Source organism: Spermophilus citellus, assembly GCF_964194105.1.
Source record: "Spermophilus citellus genome assembly, chromosome: 1".
Taxonomy (NCBI): domain Eukaryota; kingdom Metazoa; phylum Chordata; class Mammalia; order Rodentia; family Sciuridae; genus Spermophilus; species Spermophilus citellus.
In genome coordinates, this window is record NC_138182.1 from 214,239,813 (window position 1) to 214,264,567 (window position 24,755).

Genomic DNA, 24,755 nt, shown 5'->3' on the forward strand with positions numbered 1-24,755 from the left:
TTAAACTCAAAAGAGTACACTTTCCATATCTGCAGTGGCTACTGAGACATGAGAAGAGAGGGATCCACTGCAGGGACTACAGAGTACAGATGACATCTATGATTTAGAAAACATTATGTTGATGTTGCCAAAAAGAAGTCAATTATTCATTCTAGCAGTTCTGTTTTCTTTTTCCCCTTACTATTGTCTTTAAGGCTACTTGCCTCTGTATATTTAAGCGAAGGAAATATCCACTGTATCTTGAACCAGAATTGTTGTATCTAGGGACTGTCTAATTTTTTTTTATAAGAAACCTCTGCTTCTTGCACATACAATACTATAGAGTCTGTAGCAAGAATTACATTTTAAAGAACGTTATTGCTTTTACTATCCACTTGTATTCTGAGCAAGCAATGCACTAGACACCTTCTGGTACCCCCAAGATTCTGACAGAGTTTGGGGACTCAGAAGCCAAATGAGAATCATCAGGAGGAGAGACTTCAGTTATACAATCCATTAAATAAAACAATAGAGCCTGCAGCTGAGCTATTAAAAAGAGTAGAGCAATTTTTATTTCAATGGCTACATTTTATTTCCTCTTCTGAGTGACTGTTAACAAAGGGCCGCTGAAAGGACTGGATAAAAAGCAGGCGTCAGATGCAGGATCCATGAGTTAAACAACATTATTAGATACAATTTCATAAAATCTAGTTGCTTTTTTGCTACTAGAAATCATGTCCTTTTGTCAACTTGTGGTCACATCAGCACTTCTGCTGATATAATTTGCTCCAGCTGCAGAGCATAGCTGGCCTGCAAATCAAGAACCAGAATGAGGACAGGCAGGAATAACTCAATGGCTTGGATAATGTGCAAATCACTACACTTCTCGCTATTAGTCTACTTTTTTTTTTCAGAATATTTGGAAGAGGAAACATTTATCTTTAGCAAAACAGCCAATCAGCCACCCTCTTAAGAACTGGTTTGTCTGGTTATCTTCTCCTGAAGCCTAACCCTCCCAGCACTGATGCTTTGTAATCATGATATTATGTATTTTTTTTTCCTTCACCCACTGTAGAATACAATTTGAACATCTAATGTCCACCACCCTTAAAACAGTGCTCTCCAATTCAAAAATCTTCTTGAGCACTTCTGTTTATCATTTTTGTGTTTCAAGTGTTTCTCCATGGTCTGCAACATACAGGTTTACAAAGTAACACACACCTTTCTGTCCTAGACACAAAATGGATCCAGTCAAAAGTGAAATATAATACTACTTATTGATTTAGACATGAAGTATTTAGAGGCTTAACTAGTCATTCAGCATTGAACTTCTGGCTGCTCTAGTTGCTGTATTTGAAATTCTATTGAATTAAATTGAAATCAATTAGAATTGGGTCCCAACCATTTAAAACTCAGCTATAATTGAATACTCAACAATCATTCTCTGTGCAAAAGACAAGTTTCTAAATAAGTGCAAAGCCCAAATACTCTTGCATATCTAAGGAAATTGTTATATATGGTAAGAGAGAACAAAAACAATAGCACATATAGCTGGAAGAGCTGAGTAAATGTCTCTGACAACAAGAGCAGCCTATCATGAGTGCAAAGGCAGCTCAAGTCTGCTGTTCACCAATGCAAGTGAGCTGACATTCTCTTTTCATGGTATGGCAACCTTCCAGGGCCAGGTGCAATCATAACTACAAACTCATTATGTAACCTGTCACCTTCTAAAATTCATTGCTGCAGCAAGTACCCAAATCCAAAGTTATGATTGGAATATTTTCCTTTTCTTTTTGTAAACCAAATGGGAAATTTTATGACTACTGAGCATGTTTTTATACACCATTGTTTTAGAGAAGACAAAGAGAAGGAATGTACTACATACCTGTGGCACCAAATCTGTTTTCCATTTGGCAGAATTGCACAATGAGAAGCGGGTAAGACCAATACCTTATTCTATTCTTTTATAACACAATGCAGAGATGAAGTTGCCAAAATTCAGAACTCTGCTTTCTCCTCAGATCAGAATGGAAGGAACAATACTTTTTGAAATGTATGTGGGTAATTTTTACCCATCCTGAAAGCCTTAGACGTTTGTCTCTGCTAGGTGCAGGCCAATGAACCTCACAGGCACATGCCTATAAAAGCAAACTTTAGTTTCTAGTTGGAATCAATTAGCTTCACAATTTTTTTGGATATATAATTTGCACACTTTTATTATTGGTTACTTCTGGGTGGGTGACAAAATTATGGTTTATTTAAGACAATAAAAATGTATCTAATATTGACTGGTAAATATGTAATATTTAACTGCTACATGAAGTAACTCTATTCATTCAAATAAATTAGAAACAAGTGAATGAATTGCAAGAAGTCTTTTTCTCTCTAGGAAAAGGAAAATACCTGTTTTGTGAAAAGAAACATGTTTTGTGAAATGAATTTTGACATCTCTAATCACTCTTCCAATTCTTTCAATTCAGCATCCTTACAGATGAAGCTGGGCCCAAAGGTAGACAAACAAGGAGAGCCTGGAATCTGCAGAGCCACTCTTGAATGGGAACAAGTACTTTCTGGTTCTCTACTCATAACCCAAAACAATCCTTTCTTTATTGCCATTAAGCCATAAACTGGTTGGAGCATGAACAGTATGTGTGGGGCACTTTCAAAGTGGCAATACATACAGACATGTTCTAAGTTCACCAAATTGCTACTTTTCTACATCTTCCATTCTCCTCTGGTATCTTGAATTTGTGTTATACAGGGGACAGTAGCATTTTAAAAAGTAATAAAATTGTTTCTAGCATTCTCTTTCATTTTTCAAAGGGGGAAAATATAATGTAATCTGTCCTCATTGATGTAAGAAATAAGTTGTTTTTTCTAAAAGTTCTCTATTTACTCATGATTGTTTGTGTGGATAGTCACAAATCAAACAGAAGAATATATGTAGTATTGAGTCTACATTATCAATCTAATAGTTAGCATAACAATATGGTTTCAAGAATATTGTACCTAGAAGTCACATGTCCCACAGACATATGAAGAATATTTTGAGCACTGAATATACAGTTATTCATATCTGTTTCAGGAAATGTTAATGTAGAATGTGAAAGATAAAGTATTTCCATCTTACCACATTCAAGGAATCATAGTTCAAATCCTAATATCAAAAACCTTCCCAGTGGGCTGGGGATGTGGCTCAAGCGGTACCGCGCTCGCCTGGCATGCGTGCGGCCCGGGTTCGATCCTCAGCACCACATACCAACAAAGATGTTGTGTCCGCCGAGAACTAAAAAAAAAATAAATATTAAAAAAAAAATTCTCTCTCTCTCTCTCCTCTCTCACTCTCTCTTTAAAAAAAAAAAAAAAAAAAAAAAAAAAAAAAAAAAAAAACCTTCCCAGTGGCTTTTACTGACAGTTGTAAGATATAAATCATTGTGTAATAACAGCAAAAAAAAAATCTGTAAAAATTTTAATCTCATTACATTTTATTCACAGTCCCTATATGTTCTGTTCTTAGATATATCTGTAGAACATAGGGTGTTCATGAGAGAAGAAAGCTCATATTGAGATATTTATTAATATTTTCAGGGTTAAAAAATAGTTGACCTTAACACAGCACAAAACTACTGAAGCAAATTTAATTGCAGAAAGAAATCTAAAAGGACAAAAAAAAAGAAAGAAAGAAGGAAGGAAGGAAGGAAGGAAGGAAGGGAGGGAGGGAGGGAGGGAGGGAGGGAAGGAAGGAAGGAAGGAAGGAAGGAAGGAAGGAAGGAAGGAAGGAAGGAAGGAGTAAAGAAAAAATAAAGAGAAATAAGAAATAAGAAAACCTTGGAACAATTACTGTTACTCTAATGTCATGTCTGTTTTAAGCAGATTAGTGAGCCACTCTTTTTGTTTGTGTTATAAGGAAGTTCTGTTGACTTAAAGCACTTCTGCTAACATAGGCAGCAATACAAGAAGTATGGTTTTATCGCAAATAATATTTAAAGCAAAAAAAAAATATTTTTTTCAGAGTGATTCATGTTATTGAAGATTCCTGAATTTTCACAAAATGTTTTCAGAGATGCAGAGAGGGTCCAGGAGCATAATTGTTTCTCCATGAGTCCCAGAAGCCTGATGCAAACCTACTGTGAGATGCAGGCTTTGCTTAGGTGGCTGGTAAATGAAACCAAAGATTGTGATTATTTGCATATCTTTCTCTTGCGAGATTTCTTTTAAAAAATGTTAATTTGTAAAGCCATGGAAAACACACACCTGCACAAAATTTGTGAGTACTGTGTTAGTTTTATTTCATTGTGAATCTGTTGATTGTTTCTAATACTTGGACTTTTTCTTATTGATGATTTTTTGCTATCAAATTTGAATGCAGATATAAAATAAAGAATAACTGAATTAAGAATCAATTATTTTATGATATGCTATATGCTCTATGAAACAAGTATTTTGAGAAAATTCTTGTTCTTCTGCTGGATGGTAAGACTAAGTCACAGATTGTGTCTTGCTTAGATATGCATGTCCTGGTGAACAGCAGAGTTCCTTGCACATAGCAGAATGAGTGAACATGTGCAGAGTTAAAGTGGAATTCAATTGAATTATAATGGTAGTAAGACAGCAGTTATTTGACAATTTTCTGAAATAGACACAGTTGATAAATGGACAATTTCTATCATCAAATGTTCTATGGTTATGAATTAAGATCTTGGTGGGATTAAAGAAAAATTAACTTATGTCTTTATGTTATAAGATCCTAACATTCTTCACCTGAATTTTCAAATACCTCTATAATTTCAACATTATCAGCACCCCAAATCTTAACTTTTCTGGTAGCAATATTTATCATCCATTTGATATTAACCCTGTTCTAGGCTCTTTGCAAAATGTTTTATACTTTTTATTATTTTACACCAAAACCTTCAAATAGTCACATTTAGTCATATATTTTTCAATAAGGAAAAATAATCCCTAAAGATTTGAAAGACTACTCATAGTTAAGACAGAAAAATGGCCCTCTAAAAGAAAAATAAACAGAATCTCTAAAGTTAAACTTATATAACAAAAAAAAATATTTGCAGATGAGATTCAGTTAAAATATCTTGAGAGGTATCTACCCTGCATTATCCTGATGCACTCTAAAGGAAGCGCCATGCATCTTTGTAAGAGATGGCATAAGAAGATTATAAAGGTGTACTGTGCACGTGCAACTTAGTTAGGGGAGGAGAAGGAAAAAGTGGAGGAAGGTGAAAAAGGAGGAGGAAGAGACAGGAGAAGGAAAGAGAGGAGAAAAAAATGTGAAGCCATAAGGAAGGTAAATGAGATAAGTGATAGATTCTCTCCTGGAGCCTCCAGAAAGAACACAATCTTGTCAATGTCTTAATTGGAAACTGATTTTAGACTTTGGACCTCCAAAACTGTGAGAAAATAAAATTCTGTTGTTTATAATAATGTGTTAGAGTGACCTTTGGGAAACTAATACACAGTCACAGCACTTTCAGAAATAGTAAGATTAGACTAGGAATATAGTATATGAGTATTCTATTGCTGCACAAAAAATCATCAGAAATTTAACAATAATAAATTTAAATTTAAAAAAAATGTTCATTTATTAATTCATAGTTCTCTTGTAGACATTCAGATGGACTCAACTAGAACTTTTTGCTTAGGGTTCCAGGCTGAAATCAATGCACTAGCCATACTGAGACCTGATCTGGAGGTTCTAGAAGGGATCCACTTGCATAGGTTTGGCTCACTTGGATAATCTCCCTATCAACTCTTAACAACCCATGAGTAATTTTGCTTACATTTGCAAAATCCCTTTATCTAAGTAACAGCCACCACACAGTAACAAGGACTATGAATGCCATCTTTGAACTCTGCCTACTGTATCAGGCCTCATGACTTGAAGCCCTTACTCTTTTATCTGCCATACCACACTGTCTTCTAGCGTACTTTGTTCAGAGTCCCAGTGAAAATACCCACAACAGCTCATTAATGAACATAATGCTTATGTGACAAGCTTGTTCTTAGAGCCAAAATGTCTTTATACCTATTTCTATTTCTAACAGTAGTGATAACTTGTAACACTGGATCATGTATTAGAATCCATGAATTCTTCCTTGTTTCCTTTTGAAAGTCCACAAAAGTGACAGAATGACTCTCAAGGGAATAGCAAGAAGGATTGTCATAGGGTGAAAAAATTTGAAGACAGCTGAGCATCCACACAAATACTATTTATGGGATTACTAGAGCTACTTTGTTCTTGTGGTGAGCTAACTGACAATGACCAGGAGTTTATATCTTCCTGGAGTGATCCATAAACTGATAGAGAGATACAAAGCCTTTTGCCTTGAGACATGACAAACTGAACTGCAGTTTGAGGTTCAGAGCTTTTTCTAGAATCTGGCTGAGGCTGGCTTTTTACCTGAAATCACCTCTTTGGTTACCTCATCTCCCTCCCCATTCTGCATCCATTATCAGTTTCTCCTGGGAGCACTGCCTTAATAAATCACTTGCACTTGAATCCTTGGCTCAGGGTTTCCTTCTGGGATGACCCAAACTCAGACATGGAATACACTTGGTGCACTTTTCTGGAGCCAAAAACATTAGGGTCTAGCTACTCTAAAAATCTCTACCTGTTAAGAACACAGATTTCTCAGCAGCTTTGTGCAGGTCATAAAAATAGTCTGGTTATCACCAGGCAGCCAGACTCCTTGCTGTCAACCCAATGCCTCTCCTAAGAGTAAGAATGTGTTCTGGACACACAAGTTACTTGGTCTTTATTAGAAATTGTTACTGAAGATTTTGCCTTGAATAATAGAACCTCTGGGAGAGTATTTTTTCTTGCCTTTGGCCATTATTTGAAACTCATTGCCTGAAACTGCATAGCTTTCTTCTTGCTCACAATGGCTGTTTTCCTACACCTGTAGTGAATGGTTAATTTTAAGTGTCTATATAGACACTACAATGGTTGAGCACATAAATTCAATGCTAAATAAATTTGAGAAGTGTTTTAAATATTATCCTAGTTACTTCAAATCTGCAGTTGATTTATGAATATGAGTGAAGAATACAAAATGATGATCCACAGATGGACCCACTGAGCACTCTTAATTCCATTTTCAGGTACATATGAATGATGCTTCAAGCAGAATCAGAATTCAGGATAAGAAGACTGAAAAAGGGAGCAAAAGGTTAGAAGAATCATGCCAGGGTTGCTCAACAGAGACCAATGAGATACAGTGTGATTGTCCAAGGATGGGACCAAGCTCAGCAACTGTACATGGTACAGTCTTTAAGAATTCTACCTTGGCACTCTAATGTCTCTTAAATTAAAAACAAAATCAAAGAAATACCCTTTACGCTGCACAGGGTTTATGCAGATGTAATTAAGTTTACCAATTAGTTGACCATAAATTAGGGAAATTACCCCTAGTAGAACTAATCTAATCACAAGATCCCTTTCCAAAAATTCCACACATCTGGAGTCTGTTTAACTGGGACTCATCATAAAATATCATTTCTTGAGCACAAGAAAACTCTGAGCTTAGAGCTTCTAAGGCCATTCTTTGTAACTAACTGATTTCAAAAAGAAAGAATGCATTACGTGAGAAATAATAATTTATTTAATTAATCATTGTCTTGCCCAGAATAGGTTGTTGTATACTAGCTGAATTAATGAATGAAGGCATACCTATCCAATCCTATTTTAATTAATTTTGTTAACAAAATTCCATTTCTTGAACAATATGATGGAAAATAAACTAAGCACAATAAATAGACTGAGAATTCAAAATGAAAAGGAAAAAGAAATAAAAAACACTAAAATCAATTCTACTTTTAAAAAATGACTGAAAATATCATCCCCCCGTATCAATTTATTAATGCTCCATAATAGAATTAACTGTCAAGGGGCCATGGCAAAACTTCTACTGCACCTCTATTCAGAGTAGAGTAGAGGAATGTGAGAATAGTGACATCATTTCATTTCCCAGAAAACTTTCCAAGGTCCTGAAATATGCCCCTTCTATAGTCCCCTAAGTATTTATCAATTTTTGACATTACACTCTCCAGTAAAAATACATAGGCTTGAAAAAAATGATAAGGAAAAATACTTTTTGGAAACCAATTCAATAAAGCAGAGCAAAATTTCTAGTACTATATCCTGTTTATTACTAAATGGTGTTAAATAACTTCTTCCTAAACTTTTCAGGCATTTATCATTATGAGATTCATATCGTCTATAATATGTCATCATTTGGATACTAGCTATTCCCTGGCATTGTAAAGGTGGAGAACTATGAGGTGGAAATCGGATTTGTTTTTGATTAACAGATTTGATAGTGAACATGGTTTGATGCAAAGATGTATAGACCAGGAGTAAATAATGGGATCTAGGTCATTCACTGCATACATCATTAACTTGCCCTTCGGCCTTAATATTTTTTTCCTAATTTCTTCATATTAAAAGGATGCTAATATATTAGATTATCTTTAAGGTATCTTGGTTCTATATAAGTTTGAACTTTTATCTTTTAGGAGACATCTCTAATGAGCATGTGGACTGAACTAAACTAAAAAAGCTATGTATGTTTTAACTTTTAGTGGTATGGTTTTTATTTCCCTACCTCTTTGTTGCTTTTTATTTAATTAATTCATCATTTGTTATATTTTTTTCCTTTGTCCCTAACTCCTTAGAGATGTTGTTGGTATGTGATCTTTCAAGATGCCTGTTATTTTTATATCATTTAATACTTAATTAATTAAAACATCATTGAATTTCACTTTTTTCTGTGTACTTTTAGTTTGTTTTATTGTTATTTTTTAGTTTATCACTGTATCTTTAAGATCCCTGCATTTTACCAAATGTTCAGTCAGCTATTATAACAGCTGCACAGTACTTTAAAATGTATATCCATCACATTTTACCAATATTCATTGCCCTGCATTTGCCATTTAAAGGTCTCCTTCCCTACAATAAAAACAATCTTGTAATCAACATCTTCATTTTCACTCCTGTGAGAATTTTCTTGGATTATAAGCCTGGGAGTCTACTTGCTGCTGGTCATATGATGTTTGTATGTTTAATGTGAACAAGTGCTGCCACACAACACTCTGGAACAGCTTTGCCAGTATACAGATGGAGCAGTCCTGGAACCCTGCTCAGCACCAACACTTGTCATCACCCACCTTTCTAATTTTTTTCCAGAGACCTATTTGATTTTCATTTTTATGATTACAAATGAGATGGGTGTTTTATGCAATTTTCTCCTTTGGAGATTCTTCTTTTGTAAATTGTCTATTTTTGACCTGTGTCCATTTTTCCATTGAAGTCTTTTTCTCTTGATTAGAGTTCCTTGTATAAAATTACTAATAATAGTCTCTATGCTGATTTAAACAGTACAGTTATTTGGGGCCCATATGTGATATGTATGGTGTATCAATTTTTCCAAGATTTTTTGTTGAGCAAATTTTTATTTTGATGGTTATAATCAACACATTGATTTAATTGATATTAATCAACATCAAACCAATTTTTGCCTTAAAGTGTATGGTTTTAAATTAGTATTTAAGAAAATTCTCCATGTTCCTACAAACCAAAGTTATTGCCCCACAATTCTCCTATTAATTTTATTGTTTTCTTTGTCATCTTAAATCCATATCTCTACATTGTCATTATCTATAGAAGTTACATTTCATGTATAAAATGTATCTTACACAGATTCAAAGTGAGTATTGTGATATCTTAATTTTTGTAAGTAAATCCCAATTATTATTTGTGTTACTGGAAAAATTTTAAACAATTCTCAGCAGTTTTGCACAGTTTGGGTAGCATAACTTATCTTGTAATGTTTCACAATCACAAATCTTCACCTATAATTTTTTTCTTTTCTTTCTTTCTTTTATTTATTTATTTATAATTTTTTTTCTCCACATCTGCTTCATTACTGGGGCCTGAGAGTAAGCTCATCCTTAAGAATACCCATCCCCATAGGACCTGCCTTGTGCCTAGAATACTAAGATTGCCGACTGACTGTGAAGCCCAATTGGATGCATCCCAAGAGTTCACTCTTAATCTCTGTTCAGTTTTCTCTTCAACTATTTTTTCCCTCAGTCCCAGCACATGGTCTTCACATTGCCATTGGCATAAATGGCAGTCAATCAGGGATGCTTTCCAAACACTCACATGCAGTCGCTTAAATCTTTTACAGTGGCATAAAATTAGTGTTGCACATCTACAAGGTTTAGGTTTTTGAAATTCAGTAAGTCCAAGATCTTATGATTAAAACTTCAATTCTCTGAAATCAAAAAGCCAAATAAAGATGATTTCTTTCAGGTAGCAAGCATTCCCTATAATTAAAAAAAAAATGTCTCAGACCAAGTGACAAAAAAAAATAGGTTTAAAAGGAATATCAGGAATAAATATATATTAAGGAATACATTAAAATATTTAATCTTGAATGCAGGTCCCAGGGAAAAGGCTGAAGGTGGGTTAATTTTGATATAGTGTAATGGGTATTCGGCCTGGATTAAGTATCAAGATAAGGAATAGAGGAATATGGATGGAACTAGAAATCTTTGGAATGTAATCAAATTAACAGACTCCAACAAAAAGAAAAGAAGCTAATAGATGATATATAGTACAAGATGAAAGGTACACTAGGAAAACCATCAGCACATTGAAGTGAATCCAAGAACTTTGGAGACAGTAGAGCCATAAACATTAAGGATGTAAGGGATCTCAGTATTATTTTTAGTCTCCTGCATTTGGGTTGAAACAATTTTCTTTATTTGTATTGTAAACAAGGTTTCAGAGGACAAGAGTGCTATGTCTTTATATTCCAGTAGGTAGGTGAGTGGAGATAAGAACACAGGTATCCTTTGCCTTCAACTCAAAACATAAGTGTGCCACAATTTTCCTTCTGAATCAGAGTAACCTGTGCCATAATAAGCAAGCTTCTGAGTTCAGTCTTGCAAGAAAACAAAATTGCTTCTTAGGAAAACTAAAATACGAATTAAAAAGTTTAACCACTCCCCACTTTAAAAATTTTCCTGAGGCTCTTTTACATTAGATGTGTCGCTCTTTGTTTTAGTCAGTTAAGATTCTTACATGAATCTTTTTTTTTCCTGAATTCGTATGCTTTTCAACTTTTCTTTTTCTTGCTTTCCTCTTTTCTTTCTTTCACTTTTCCTCTTAGAAGGAGAATCAATTGTACTTTTGCATATGAAACAAGTATGTAGAATAGACAAATTAATGATATGGCTCCTTCCTTCCCAAAAGAATGTATAGTCTGATATTTTAATCAGAATTTATTTATAGTTCAAATTACTATCACCAACCTTTTTCTGCAAAGAGCCAAGTAGGAAATATTTTAGACTTTTTGCATCAGATGATTTTTGTCACAACTCACTGGGCCACTTTAGCACAAAGGCATCAATTGACAATGACTTACAAATGGGCATTACTGTGTCCCAATAAAGCATATTTTAAATAACAGGCAGTAAGCCAGATTTGACCAGTGGAATATCTTTGCCATCCTAAGTTAAATAAACATTTTAAAAATAGGAGTAGAATTATAAGAGAGATCAAAATAAAGGAATATGAAAACCAAAAAAAAAAAAGACTCACCTCCTCAATAACCTTCATAATATTGACTTTAGATATAATATCTTTGTAGAATAATTCTCACTCTCAATATTTTATAGTATTTATCATATACTACATATAATTAGTGAAAAGTCCCTCTGCTAGGTTACTCAATAACCTAATTGAATTATCTTGAAAATGTATAATGAGCAATATATTGAACATGGATCCTTTTTGGCACTGCCTTTTCTGTAAATAAATTTGATATCATTATTGTTCTTGGAAAATTAGAGAATATTTCCCTCTGTGGCTAATAAACATAATAAAGCTGTGTACAATTTATGGTATTGAGCCTTTATTATAGAAGATATGTCTAAGAAAATATGGGAATTAGTTAACCAATAAACTAGTATATGGAAAGTAATGCAAAGATACTCTCAATAGGACAAATGTAACTATCATTCTTTGTGTATATGAGTTTAATGTTTCTTTAAAATGTGTTACAAGAGAAAGTATCAACAAAATTACCTGATGACAGTGATACTAAAAAATCAATAGCAATTCTCAATACAGTGGTTTTCAACCAGGGTAATGTTGCCTCTGAGGGAATATTAGACAATATCTGGAGGCATTTTTGACTATCACACTAAGGGGGTTACCACTGGCATCCAGTAGCTAGAAGACAACAATGCTGTTATACATCCTATAAACCACAGGAAAATGCTTCATAACAAGGAATTATCCTACCTAGAAGATCAATAAAAAGATTGAAAATATCAGTTAAGGTTTTTAGGCCATATAACGAATTCCTCTTTTTTAAATTTTCTTTTATTTTGAGATGTTTATAAATTCATATGCAATTGTAAGAAATGACTCAGATAAAACCTTTACCCAATTTTTCTTGATAATAACAGTTTGCAAAACTTTACCATAAAATCACACCACGATATTGACATCAATATAGTTTGAATCTAAAATATTACTATTTCATGTCACACTTTTATAGCGACATACACTTCCCTCCAAAACCATGGCCACATAGTTTATGGTTCCATTTGTATGAAATGTTCAGAATATTCACATTTAAGAAGACAAAAAGTAGAGTAGTGGTTTATGGACTTTTATAAGTGATCACTCTGGATATTATATTAAATATACAGAAATGACTCTTTACAATTTACTTAACTTCTTTCACTCCATACAAGTAGAAGGTAAGAAAACTTACCAATCTTGATGTCCTTTTACATTTCCCAATATGTGTTATGTTGGCTTATATATTTTATCAGTACACTTGAAAACACCTTCAGAAATTTTATATTTTTTTCCTTCAACTGTGAAAAGTGCTTTAAAGAACTGAAGTATAGTCTATTCCATTTTCCCACATATTTAACATTTGTCAATGTTTTTCCTCTTTTTTTCCATATGCTTTCTGTTCTTTAAAAAAGTTCCTTGTTTGCAAAAAAAAATTGTTTTCACAAATTATTTTACAACAGAATTATCTTAGTTTTCTTTCACCTTAGAATATTATTATTTTACCTTCATTTTTTTTTAAAAGAGAGAGTGAGAGAGGAGAGAGAGAGAGAGAGAGAGAGAGAGAGAGAGAGAGAATTTTTAATATTTATTTTTTAGTTCTCGGTGGACACAACATCTTTGTTGGTATGTGGTGCTGAGGATCGAACCCGGACCGCACGCATGGCAGGCGAGCGCGCTACCGCTTGAGCCACATCCCCAGCCCTTTTACCTTCATTTTTGAAGGATGCTTTCAGTGGATATAGAATCCTAAAAAATATTGCACTCCTATTGGCCACCATGGTTTCAGATGAGATTTCTCCAGTCATTCAACTCATTTTCTCCTATAATTAATAGAAAATTGTTCTTTAAGTAATTTGAAGAAATTTTTCTTGGTTTGAATTTTCACTGGTTTTATCATGAAGGCTCTGGATCTAGATTTTTTATTATATTCATCTTATTTTGTATTTATCAAATTTATTAAAGCCATAGGTCTCCAGCATTTACCAAACAAAACATTTTCATCTATTTTTTAAAAGAATATTTTTCCTTGCCATACTTAGTTTTCTTCCTCCTTCTAGGACTCCATAGAATTGAATGTTAAAGCATTTGGTATTCTCCTCCAAATATAAATGATTAGGTTTATTTATCTCCCAAAGTGTTTTCTATGAATTGTTTAGGTTACTTTTGTGACTTATCTTTTAGTGATCCTTTTCTTTGTCTTTTCTATTTAGCTGTTGCATTTATCCCGTAAGAGTGAGGCAGGTTTTTTTTTTTTTTTTTTTCATTTTAATCTCATTATTCTGATTTTCAGATCTAAATTTTCTTTGGTTTTCCTTTTGATCTTTTTTTTACTTTGCTGAACATTTCTAGCTCCTTATTCATTTCAAAATGAATGTTTGCCTTTACTTCTTATATCATTTTCATAATAGCTACTTTAAAGTCCTTGTCAGATAATTCTGACTTCTGTGTCATCTGAGTGCTGTTATATGCTGATTTTCTTCTTCTATGACATTAGATATTTTTCTGGTTCTTCCTATTCTGAGAAATTTTGAATTGTGTTCTGAACATTTTAAACATTATGTTATGATTGTTTGAGTCTTGGTTAAATCCTAAAAGAATGTTGATATTTTGTTAAGCAGGCAATCAATTCCATTGGATTCAGGCCACATGTTCTGAGAAGTCTTCTGAGGGTTGTGGTTTTAGTGTCATTTCCATTTTCAAACCCTTTGAAATGTTATTTATATCTGTTTTATGTTTGCTATACCCACTGGCCAGCCTAAAATTTGGGTGGTGGTCTCTTTGTTATTTCAGTTTTCAGGGTTCTTAACATAATATTAAGGGTTAGGTCCATATATTAAAAGTTTAGAGTTGAAGCCCAGAGTTTATAAATAAAAGAGTTGTCTTCTAAACTTCTCCCTCTCCACAGATATCCCTACTAGTATCTGTCCAGAAAGCTGAGGATTCAGTTATCCAACTATATTGTATACTTCATATTACTGCACCCTTATCCAGGGTCAAATAATAGGAGGGAAGGGAGAGTAAAAAAATAACAGGAGTTTGTACAATCTACTTCAGATACAGCTCTTATAACTGGAGAGAAAGGTACTAGAGTTGGATGTAGTCCTTTATGACTACAGGATTGATGTCAGGATGGTGCTATTGGAAAATGGTGAAACTTTTGGGAAGTGGGTTGAGTGGGAGGTCTTTAGGTTTTAGTCACTGGGGTGTGATCTTTGAAGATAGTTCTTGGGAGGGGATTGTTACAAAAGCATGCATTCACCCCTGCCTTCTTTCTATCTCTGTTTCTGGTTTAAGATTCAGTCCTAATTCTTGTTGTCACCATTGCCATCTTCCATGCACTCTGACATGACTTAATAAAGGGGTAGGTAGCCTTCAGAAATCCTTCACTATGGATTTGGATTTGGAAACTCCAAAATGGCGAGCTAAGTAAATCTTCTTTTGTTTACCAATAACTTGTTCCAGGTATTTTTTTGTAACTCAAAGTTGATGAATACAGTCTAATACAGGTACCATACCTTAGAGTTGTGGAGATGTGGGCTACATGCTGTTGAATCCAAGTCCTCATCCTGGGAAAAGCAATGGCAGAGCCATGGCCCAGGTGTGCTGGAGTACAGGATGGGTGGGACATGGTCTTACAGGGCCCTCCAGGCCAGCACAGGCCTGAGACATGATGAGCCAAGACTGAGGCAAGCCAAAGATGGCATGACCCACCTGTCACACAGTGCCACATCATCCAGGCCTGGAGTAGACACCTGCTCTATACAGCAGCACACCCTAAACCCCTAAGCATCCATGATCAGACAATCCAACTTCCTACTTTTCTATAAGGGGCAGAAAATGAAAATGGGGGCACTTTCTAAAACCTGATTTGTATAAATCTGTACCAATAGCATTAAAACTTCCCCAAACCTGATTAGCATAAATTTGGAGCAATAGCATTGGCCGAAGAACTATATACACACCCTAGACTAGCACACTCAAATGGCAACTAGCTATCAGGTCCCCTCTTGCCTTGTGAGAGTTCTATATCTTTTCTTCTTGTTTGTATGAATATTTCACTTTTATACTCAATTTTTCTTGTTTGTGGATTTCATTCTTCAAATTAGTGAGATAGGAACTGGAAATAATAAATTGTCAGTGAGCTGCTGGGGTCTGCTACAACACTGGAGATCATAGCCTGCCATTAAGAGCTACAACACAACCCTTGGAGCTGACACAGGCAGGCAATCCCTGCCTCCATTAGCACCTAATTCTAAAGTGGGCTTTCTTGGTTGTAGAGGCATGCAGTTGACACAGACCTCAACCACCAGCAGATGTGGAAAATCTAGTTCCATTCAAACTAATTTCACTGTGACACTGTTACTGATAGTACATACTTTTTCTGCCTTTCATGTCTGAACTAGAGTGTTTATTTTGGAATTTTTTCTTTCCTTGTTCATGCCTGCTTCCAAGTTTCAGGAGGAGATGATTCCAGACTATGGGTCATTTAAGCAAAACAAAAATAAAAACCAAAACAAAATTGTGTTAAACTCACTGCCATTTTGGTTATACTCGAGATATGATCTTCTTCAATAGGACCTGCTCTGTACCCTTCTTAGTCCTCCTGTAGCCATCAATGTATTCTCTCCAGGATTTTTACCTTTATTCCACAGCAGAAAAAGGATGAAATGTGCTTACAGTGTCTGACTCAGAATCAAACACCATGATTAATAATTGAAAAAAACTTTACGAAATGTTATAAACAAATCATGCAAAAATTGAACATGCCATAGAATTTTAAACTGTTTTAAATTTTAGTTAAATCCATTTTCTCCTCATTTTAATATAAGATCTTGAATATAAGATACTTTACAATAAATATATTTGTAACAAATATACCCACTCATTTCCAATTCAATCATTCAACTCAAGAAATATTTATAGAATAGTTATCTCAAGAAAAGCAATTTTTTTTTTTGTGCACTACTTGGTATTATAGTTTTTCACATGGTGTCAAGTCAAAACCAGTTGTGTGGCAGTATAGAAGCCAAAAGACAATAGAATTCCCATTGTAAGGAAGACAATTATTTTTCCAGGGAAGATTCAACTATATTCACCGTCTTATCTAATTTCAATATGTGTTCTTAACAGTTGTCATGTTTATAATATTATGGAAAATTAATATTTTGATAGATTGATAAGCTATTCTTCAAAATTCTGTTAGTCCTATTTTTTTAATCGAATTGTTGAAAAGTATCCATGTTTACGTTCATGATCCATGGCTCTGTTTTTATACTCAAGCTGAGTCATATTCTTCCACATAACAAAAGATTATTTTCCCGAATGTTTATGAGTATTATTAATAGGTTTATTTACTGTCTGTTGGAAAACATTATCAAATTTAGTATGTTAGCAGGTTTTATGAAGCAAGCCTGTAGGAAAAAAAAATCAACATAAATAAAATTGTTAAGGAAATATTGAAGAAAGCAACATAGATTGTTTCTTCTTATCAGCGTGTTTTAAATTAGAATCACTTTATGGTTTTGTGACTGAAAAGTGTTCTTATTATCAGTAAATTAATAAATGGAAAACAGCTGATGAATTGAACAAGAAAGTAATATTAAATAACTTGGTGTTATTGTGAAGTTTGGCATCATGAAAGAACAGGTCTGCCCAGAGGAAGTGTAATAGAGTATGTTAAAACAAAGTCTCTTCATATTTTGAAAATTAAATATGGTTATCTCTAACTCAAGAGTTCATTAAAGTAACAAATGTCTTCCATTGTAAAATAAGAGACAAACTTTTTCCAAACTTTTCCTCCTTGTAAACGAATAAACTCTAGATTCAGAGGGTCAGAATGAAATTCTGGCTCTAGCTCATTATGTTTCAAATTCTTGAGCAAGTTTCTTTGCTTCTCTAAGTCTTAATATATTAATCAATAAAATGGAGAAAATGTAATTTATTATATAGTTTTGCTATGAGAATAAATTGAAGAAAACTTAAAGACTACTACATAATATTCAATACATGGTTATTATTATTACTTCAAGAGTGGTGTAAAGAGTTCAGTGTTTCAACAAAAAATTATGAAATTAATGTATATGATTGCCAGCTCTCCTATGCTTACCTGTGTTGAACATAATGATCAATATAGGACAAGGGAGCCAGAATGAGAACACGTGTAAAGCAGAGATGCAGCACTAAAACTAACAAACAGCAGTTGACCACAGACACGTTCACCTGAAGAAGAAATTAATCGTTCTTGTAGGCTGTTTCTGTTGGAGAGTCATTTATTACCACAACATAATATATCAAAAGCTGACTATTGCATATCCGATGGGATTTAACATTGGCATTTTCCCCCTCGTTTATCATAGCCAGGGAAGCTTTCCTGAGCAAAATGAGTCTGTGAAATACCTGAGATGCTTTCAAGATACATGGATGCTAATTCAGCAAAACTTTTCCTGATGGCCCAAAGAACTTGAGAGAACTTGGTGTAGAATTTTTAGGTGAGAAAACTATGAAAAGAAACAGAAGATAGAGGTTTTTGAATCACACTACATACATTACATTTTTGTTCAAAGTCCATACATCATTAAATTCAAGTTTACATATAACATTGAAGAGTCAGAATTAGAAGGAAACTTCGTAATTGTAGCACTCAGCCCCTTAGTTTTGCAAACAGTGAGTCTAGAGCTCAAGGAAGTAAAATCATTTGCAGAATTGAGCTAAGAAGCTGAGATCCAGCTTAGGTCTCTTTATTCCTAGCACAGTGTTCTGTCTTCTTCATAATAATAGTGATGATAAGGACGATAACTAACACTTATTAAATATTTACTATGAAGAACATTTTAAAGTTCTTTATACATATAAATTTATTTAATTTCCACTAATGAAAAAGAAAAAAGTGAGATATTATTATTAATTTCATTTTAATAAAGATCTTAACCAGAAATGTTAACTTATCTATGATTACACAGCTATAAAGTATCACTAAGATTTACCATCTTACCCCTTATCACTGTGCAATTCTCCTCTTTCATTCCATTCCATGAAGTACAAAGACATTCTAGCCATAAATAGGACACGCTTTACTTTCTGAAAGACAACATACCATTCTTTCTTATAAACATTACAATGTTTTCTTAATCTAGTTCAGGTTGTCTTTTATTTGAAGAAATGGATCACTTTTGAAATTATCGCCAGTTCTAAGCAAAACCATTTGCTCAAAAGATAAAACATTTTGGGGGAGAAAGGGACTATTTTGTTTTGTTGCTTTGACTTAAAATTTCTTTTCAAGAATACAGAAGTTAACAATTAATAACATATTAATAATCCATATTATAAGTATAGTACTTGTTAAAAGAAGAAACTATATTTTGAAAGAGAGCTACCATCTTCAGTCCATGTCAGAAAAGAAAATTTCTTTTGTAAATACACCCAGTGGATAAATACTTACCAGGAGGTTTGGTATACAGCTATAATCCCAGTTACTGGGGAAGCTGAAGCAAGGGGATCTCAAGTTCAAGGTCAGACTCAGCACCTTTGCAAGACCCTGTCTTGAAATAAAAAAATAAAAAGAACTGGGGATGTAGCTCAGTGGTAGAGGGTCCCTGAATTCAATCCCCAGTAACACACACATACACACACACACACACACACACACACACACACAAATGGAAAATAAAGAAATGTTTTCTTTCCAGGACTAGGGATGTAGCTCAGTGGTGGTGTTTGCACAGTGTGTGAGAGTGTTTGGGTTCAATCTACAGCATTGTTCTCACCTGCTCCCTGCCAAATATCTCCTTTCATATTCTATTGGTTAAGTTTCTCTCCTTTAATGTTCAGGGTTTTTTAAATTTGTGAAAATTGGTTTTAAATAACTTTTGATATTAAGTAGATATGAGTCAAACTTAAAGCAAATGAGCTGAGCATACTTTGACATTGGAGAACATTCATGAAATTAGGTTTCAGTGTAATTTTGTTAGTTTGTTTCCCCTTCCATAAGAAGTTTTCTGAGAACAGAGGGAAAATATGTCTTTTTATACCTTTGACTTTTTTATTGTTTCCAGTTCTTCAAATCATTGTAAGTGGGAAGAAATGGTTTTAAGACAGAACAAAACATATTGGAAGCTAGTGCTTATGCTTACTTAGTTGCCTGTTCAAAATATTCTCTGTCACTTCTATTCCCCCAGAAATTTCTTGGCTTGATAGCTTTGGGATCCAACTACCAAGGATATTTGAAACAACCAGTTGTGCTGAACAAGCAGTGTGGTAACCCGCCAGAAAGCCACCCTCCACTTTGCATCTATATCCAGTGTGCTCTCAGATATATTAGCCTGTTTATCATGAAAATACAGATGTGTCTCCTGGCAAAAAGAACCCATTATTGTCTTTGCTTTCTCTTCAAGATCATGAAACACAGATAGCAGAGGAGAATTGCTACAGAACATCCAAAAAAAAGTATGACTAGTTGACAAGTTAGAACCTTATGTCTTTCTTATCAGAAGAGTGTGCCCTCCCATTGGCCCTTCTCCTTATGTCAATTTGGCTTTTCTTAGCATCTCCTTTGTTTCTTCAACTTCCAAACATTCTTATTCCCCACATTACCAATATTCATATAGGGTAAAATCTCATGATTAGTTGAAATGCAGTGAGGAGAAAATTAAATGAGACCATTTCTAATTGAATTTTCCAAAACTGACTTTTCTTTTCAGATTAAAATTCTTTTCAGGTAAAAGTTGTTTCTAACTTCAAGATTTGCCACCTGATAATGAATATAAATTAACTGAAAACTTATTTTATTAGTACTAAAATTCACTCAATGAGTTTGTATGATATTAAGAAGCAAAGAATTATGAATTATGCTAAAAAAAAACCAATTCACATAAATGTAGGAGTAACTTTTCCTAACAATAACATTTAGTTTGGGCCTTTAGAAAAGGTCTTTTAATATCTCTGCTTAGAAACTGGGCTAGTAGAATATTCTGGTTTCTTTTATTTCTATATAAGACCACATCTTTCTCATTCATATATATTTTACATATATATATGCATATATAAACATACACATACACACACATATATAAAATTGCACTTTCTTTTTTATTCAATTGTTACTTTAGCAGTGTCTGCAATTAAGAACCAGCTCACTAAATGAACTGTAATTATTGCAAATTGTGGTAAGCACCAGTAATTAAAATGTTGCAGTAATGCTAGCCAGCTTTGCTAGATGCCCTTTGAGAATAGCATAAAATGATATTATGTCTTTAACTGGTGTTTGTATTACAGATGAGAAAACCTGGAAATTCAGGCCTTCAGAATCCTTTGGCTGAGTCTTTAGTGCACAATGTGAAGTGGGGATTAATAGTTATCCAGTGAATTCAAACTGGGAAGATAGTCAATTTGGTTAATTCCTAGTCAAAGTGGCTTTTTCTTTCTAATGTGCAATCTTTAGGCCATAAACATACATGGCTTCCCCATGGGGGAAAATGAACAATAAACTCTAATCTCTTCTTTGTGTTTGCAGGATGCTAATAGTGAGTCTTCTGGGTACAAAAGCAAGACGGAACTCCATCAATACCCACCCATCTTTTGAGGATCCTCACCCAGCTGCTACCCCCAGTGAACTCTCCAGCTGTGCAGTCATTTGGCAGAGTGCACTGTTATGCATAACTTAAAGCTATGTGTGTGTGACTCCAAAACAACTGTGAATACAGATTGTCCACATGAAAACCCCAAACTATTTGCAAGTGAAAAACAATGGAATCAATGATTTGATGGTCACAAAAGTGGCCCAAATATCAGATTTAGCATTGACTGATTCCATCAATCAACAACATATTTATTTGGTCCCTTTCCACCTTGGCTACAGATGATATAAAAATGCCATCTGATTAACCAATCAATACTTGTGACTTAGAGAAATATGGGGTGATATGGGTTAATATATATTAATTAATACAGAGAATATCAATAGCTATGTAAAAAAAAGTTTTAATGAATAAGTATGGTATTCCAAAAGATTTTGAGTACAACAAATCCACATAAGGTTCAGAGATTATGGAGGCTTGGGGTGAAGAAAAATATACCAACAGATATTTTACCTTCCATAATGACAAAACTATTTTGATTACCAAAACCATGCCAAAAGGCAGAACTCCTGATCCTCACTATGATAGGTTATTGGGTATTTTAATAATTCACCATAAATAATTGAAAAACTAGAGAAAAATAAAAATCAACTGATTTGAGACACTGTACAATAGACAATACAGGGTGCTTGATTCTTATGAAAAGAGAAAAACACATTTACCTTTACATACATCCCAGAATTGCATCTGGGGACTTTTTCTTTTTCTTTTTTTTTTTTTTTCCAGATTGTAGTACAAGAGAATTGAATGCATGCAGGAACACTAGACTCCCCAGACAGAACAAACAGAGGCAGGAACTCAGAGTTATCAAGGTGGCCAGCATGTTAGAGTATCAGAAAATAAGAAGCAGCATAGTGGAGAAGTTCAAACATCTGTATAAAGAGTCTCCTTCACTCACTGGTCAAATAATAAGCTGTATATACAGAATAAATGTTTATGAGGCCTGTAAAACTATAGCCACTGAGGGACAGTGGGACAAATGCAGAGTACAGAGGGTACTCAATGCTAAAAGACATTGGAGTTCCAAGCAGCCAGAACAGAGATGACTCACTGAAAACCTCAATCATTCAATCCAGACTCTTAAAACCAGATCTTAAGAGAAATACAAGTCTATTCCTCAAGTAAGGGCTTCACTTGAATAATCTTTACAAACCTTAAAATTAAGGCTCAATTGAATCAAGTGGAGCTGTCATCATATTAACTGCCTGCTAGAACATATATCAACATATTTTAAAGATAGCATAATTTAGAGTCTAAAAAGGTAGTATCCATAACATGCAAAATTCAATAAAATATTCTACATGCATAAAGAATAATTTTGAAATGTGACTTATAACTAGGAGAATTATAGTGAATAAAAGTAAACTCATATGAGATACAGACATTGGAATTAGCTCTCAGTGAATAAAGAACAAATAAGTGAAAGAGAGAGATCTCAATGATATAAAAATGTATTCAAGGATTTAAAGAAAAAGGTAATATGTGAATAGATGATAAATTATAACAAATGCAAACTATGAAAAAGAATGAAAATTTTAAACTGAAAGATAATATAATTTAAATAAATCTTCCAAGTGCATGGATTTAACAGCAGACTGCACATATTCTAAGATCACTTAATAAATACTTCCAAACTGAAACACAGAGAGAAAACCATGGAAACTCAATGAACTGTGGCATAGTATCAAGTGGTCTAATATGTATGTGATAGAATAAGAGACAGGAAGTATCAAAAGTAATCTATGGTGGAAAAATTCTGAACAATCATCTTCTCTCTGTTAGGGAATTGGCTGAGAAGCATCATGAGGAAGCTTTTGAAAAGATGGAATTATTCTATGTTTCATAATTGTGTGAGTTGCATAGTTGAATGTATTCCTCAAATATCACTGAACTATATATTCTTTGTGCTTTTCATTGTTTATAGATTATATCTCAATAAGAAACAGAAAAAAAAATCAATGGATAATTTTCAGTTAGCATCATTACCTGATATACAAAATACTGGTAACAATTTATCATCCATGAAATCTTACCTACCTTTAGCTCTCACTGTGACCAATTGTTGGTATCATTCTCCTTTCTTTCTTCTTTTTTATAGTCTCTTCTAGTGATACTTTTATTCACCATAATATCAAATATTCATGTTTCATGCTTCTGTTATTGGCTTTCTTTTATTCCTATTTCATTATTCTTTCAAGGCCTGCGATATGATTAGTATAATTCTGGTGCTCAATGTTGGATGGATGGATGAATGGATGGCTAAATAATGAGTATACTTCTGCCTATCTAGTCATTGAATTTATGTGTTAAGCACTCTTCCATATGTTGAAGATACAGTTGTGGACAAACTAGAAAAATAACTCTGCTTTCTAGAGTTCAGATTTTACTGTATCTAATGATAATATCTTAGTCCAACTGCCAAGGTTAAACTCACAAAGAGGAGCATTTCTGTTTTAAATGTGTACCCTCTAAGTCACTGCCAGAATATATTGCTAAGTACTTGATCTGATTTGTTACTCCTACACATAATCTTTTTTTTTTTTAATTTTCCCTCCATAAACTTTCCAATACCTTTGGCATAGTCATAAAATTTTTTCTGTTCACCATTCTTCCTGTCACTATATAAGAGATTCCTTCAAAGTAGAATGTCTCCCCTGCTTCTTCTTTTTTCTTTTTTCATTGGTTATTTTTAGTTATACATAACAGTAGAATCCATTTTGACATAATTATAAAAGACTGAAATATATCTTATTCTAATTCAGATCCCAGTACCTCTCCTTCTCCCTGCTTTTGACATTAACCTCAATACATCCTTGCAGAATTCTCCTTACTCATTCTCCAAAGCTGCTTACAAGATCTCAGTGAGTAAAGAATAAGTGTGTGTGTGTGTGTGTGTGTGTGAGAGAGAGAGAGAGAGAGAGAGAGAGAGAGAGAGAGAGATCTCAATTATATTTACTTGACCTACTTGACAGAGTTAAAGTTTTCTTATTGTTCCTTCTCAGTACTTCCTAAATTTCTTGTATATGGGTCTATCTGTAAGCTGGCATTAATAGAGATCACCCTGCCATAACAGTGCATACTGCGGACATACAAAAAAAAAAAAAGGATATAGTAGAAAAATTAGGGATTTGGTATTATGACCAAAAAAAAAAAAAAAAAAAAGCATCGGTCTAAAAGTTCAATTCATGGCAGACACAGTCAGCAGCCAGCTACCTCACTACCAACTGTAATCCCAGGTCCCAGAGTCAGATGAAGGAGCACATTTATCTTTCAGAAGCAGTTTATTAAAAGGATATAAACCATGGACTGGTTCAACCAAATTTGGACAAAGATAGTTATGAACCAAATCATTGGAAGTGAGAAATATTTTTGCTCTCAAACACAGAAAACTCATGACCAATTTTGAATTCTATGGCATCATTATCAAACTAGGATGCTGCTGCCATTTAACTGGCCATGAGATACAAACATCTGATATGAGCTGGTTTGGGAGTAAAATCTCATACTTTATTTTACTTGTAGAAAGTACA